The sequence below is a fragment of the Panthera pardus genome, unplaced genomic scaffold, assembly GCF_024362965.1.
Source record: "Panthera pardus isolate Hobbes unplaced genomic scaffold, ASM2436296v1 HiC_scaffold_26, whole genome shotgun sequence".
NCBI classification, from domain to species: Eukaryota; Metazoa; Chordata; class Mammalia; order Carnivora; family Felidae; genus Panthera; species Panthera pardus.
The window spans coordinates 22,062,253-22,065,925 of NW_026526832.1; positions in this window are offsets into that span (position 1 = coordinate 22,062,253).

Consider the following 3,673-nt stretch of genomic DNA (forward strand, 5'->3'; position numbering starts at 1 on the left):
TATGAGTGCGATCATATGGCATTTGTCTTTCTCTGATTTATTCTGCTTAGCATAATACACTCTAGCTCCATCCATGTCATTGCAAATGGCAAGATTTCATTCTTTTTGATAGCTGAGTAATATTCCAGTGTGTATATATACCACATCTTCTTTATCCATTCATCAGTCAATGGGCATTTGGACTCTCTCCATAGTTTGGCTATTGTTGACAAATGCTGCTATAAACATCAGGGTGCATGTATCCTTCAAATCTGTATTTTTGTGTCCTTTCAGTAAATACCTAATAGTGCAATTGCTGGATGGTGGGTGATGTTCTATTTTTAGTTTCTTGAGCAATCTCTGCACTGCTCTCCAGAGTGGCTGAACCAGTTTGCATTCCTGCCATCAGTGCCAGAGTGTTCCCCTTTGTCTGCATCCTCACCAACAGCTGTTGTTTCTTGTGTTATTAAGAGAAATTTTCAAACGATTTTCTGTGAACCCAAGTTCAATATTTATCACCTTAGGGTTTTTCATCTGGATCACTATGAACTGATCGTCCAACTTTTATGCCTATAGGGCTAAGAAGGAACAAATGGAAAGACAATAAAAATCCAGTATCTGGAAGAAATATGCTATTACCTAGAACTAGTGTAAAATAATACAGGTTCTTAAAACTATGTTTTTCAATCTCTGGCTCTTCTTTCAGTTCTTTCAAGTGAATGCATCAAAACAAACTAGACCCCAAACTCAGATAACAAATCTGTGAATAAAAGAAATCTCAAAAAGGAGAGTTGCATTGTTACCCATATATTTAACAGCAACACATGAAATCTAAAATAATATTCAGACAGCTCTTCAGGTCTTCAAAATAAAACTATCTTATTGATGTAAGCAGAATTTTGCTTTGACTCCTTAGACTCATTTTAAGACGGCAATTGAAAAACCATGTAAAACAATTAAGTGTTTTCCCCTGATACTATACACTTAGAACAAATCAATCTATTTATTTGGAGAAGTAGAAACATCTACTTGGACAAACATCGTGGAAAATCACATTTTTTTTAACCCATCCTATTATCAGCATATAATATTGATCATGTGTCTGATTTTCAAACTACTTTTTGTTTGTTTAAGGAAATAAACATTTTTGGCTTCCATAGCTCCGAGCTTTCTTTGTGATTTTGCCAGAAAACATAAGGAAGATGTTAATGACTTTTGGCAGTACTTTTGAAACCCACAGCTTTTCATGCCCACGCACTCGCACAGACACAAATGTTTAAAGGTCTCACCACTTTTACTGCTACCACTGCAAAAGGAGCAAAATAAAGGACTACTCCAAGAGCTTTTCTTTACAGTGAGGCAAATTATAGGATCATGTAAAATAATGACACTTTCTTTATGAGGAAATCATTGCTTTACCAGACCCTTAAGTAGCAGAATCAACTGGCGAGCCCAGACCTGGCTTCTCCGCTGGCAGAGCTCCCAGACTGCAGCCTGTACCCACCCACCGTACCGCCCTGTGGGTGTCCTGAACCTCTAGTGAGCGACAGCAGGGGCACTCGAACCACTCTTGGTCAAATTTGGTCCCGGATCATTCCCATTCAGTGAATTCTTAACAGTGCCTTGCTTCTGCCAGGCATTGTTCTAATTCTAGGGAATCCAACCGTGACTAAGACAAAATACTTCTCAAGGGATTTATGTCCCATCACCAAAATAACGTCCCCAAATGCCACATTACTTTACCTCCATTAAAGCAACTGACTCAAGCTCTGGCCATTCTTTTAATTTTTCTGGCCTGAAATGTTCACCACAGGTAGACACTTTCTTGGAAGCCATAGATAATAGGATCCCTGAGGGGAGAGAATAAATTGAAGAGACTTAGTAAGGCAGAAAGCAGTTTGAATCCTGGCTCTGCCACGTGGTAAAGTCCCTAAGTAAAACAAACTAAAACAAAATCCTGGCACCCCCCAAGACTCAGTTTCAAAAGGGGTAATTACGCTTCCCCCACATATTGCTGTGGGGTCACCCACCCAGCCTGGGGCTCCACGGTGGACGGCGTGGGCTCCCCAAGATGCAGGACAGAGACTCCAGAACCCCCAAGCCCCTCCCCAGCCAGCTAACCCACCACCAGACGGAGTATTGCAAGACGGAAAAGGGGGCGTCCTTTTAAAAACAAAGAACTGGGGGGAGAAAAAAAGAATAAATAATAAATAAATAAATAAATAAATAAATAAATAAATAAATAAATAAATAAAAACAAAGCACTGGGTTGAAACTCGAAGCTCCACTTCCCTCAACAGGCCCTACCCTTTTCTTGTTCCCGCAGGGGACGCGAAGGATGAGGGCAGGTCAGGGGGGAGGAGGGTCCCCAGGAGATGCCATATCCACCCACCTGGGGCCTTCAACTGCCCAACCAACACCACCCTACATTTTGACTGGCTTCAAATGAATAGACGTCTTCTAAATTGATACTACAAAGAACATACAGTTTATCTGCACGATCTAGGGCTACAATTAGGAGAGGAATGATTTTTAGGGTTCCCTTTGCCTAAGGAAAACAAAATTCTTCTCTCCTGTGTTCTAGGTCTTACTGTGTCTTCCCAAGACCAGGGGTCAGACTCAACATGAGCCAGAGGGTGCCATGCAGAATCAGAATCAGCAAGTGTGTAATCATACTCAAAATAAATTTTTTTAATATTCTAAAAACTGTTAGAAAAACCTGGGGAGAATATGTGGCAATGGATTTTAAGGGTGCCTGACCAAAGGGGACACACCTACCTTGATTTAGGGAAAGATCAAGTGAATTGATAGGCATTCAGTAAAGTAGCTATCATTTTTTTTTTTAACGATTTATTTCGTGAGAGAGAACACCAGTAGGGGAGGGGTGGGGTGGGGTGGGGGGGAGAGAGAGAGACAGAGAGAAAAAGAATCCCAAGCAGGTTCCACGCCATCAGCACACAGTCCCACATGGGGCTCGAACCCACTAACCATGAGATCATGACCTGAGCAGAAATCAGGAGTCGGAGGCTTAACCAACTGAGCCACCCAGGTGCCCCAGCTGTCATTATTTTTTATTGGATCTTTCAGGCAATATTTAACTTCTGGGGAACATACATTTGTAATAATTATCAATACAAGGTATTGTGATTTCTTAATTATCATACAGACACTGAATTTAAGTGGAGTTTATTGCAGGTGCTTGAGTGCCTTCCTTGGTCCTCAACATGAATGAATCCTGCTGGCAAATGGCTTCTCTGAAGCAGCCTTCTTTTGTGTCTTCTTACCAATCAAGGATCAAGGTGTGTGCTCCTTTGTTGCTAAAACCTTTGGAAGGTGACAGAAAAGAAGAGATACGTGTGATATAGGAATGAGGGGCCAACAAGAGCAGAAAGAGTTCCTCAGCTCAGCTGAACCCTCTGAAGCCTAGTGCGACCAGAGCCAAGTGATTCATCTCGCAGGCCAGGGCCCCATCCAAACCTGCCTCAGCCTCTCCTCACTCTATCTGGATTCAGAAACTTGCAGAGATTCCAGGACACAGCCAACCCTATTATGGGTGGGGTAGATTGCTGACGTGTGCTAGGAGTTGAGGGACCTCCCCCGTGGTCCTGCTTTTATATGTCGGGATATCTGGGGTACTAAGTTATACTTGGATTATTATGATTTAGAAAATACCACCTTCCTTTCTTCCCTTTTT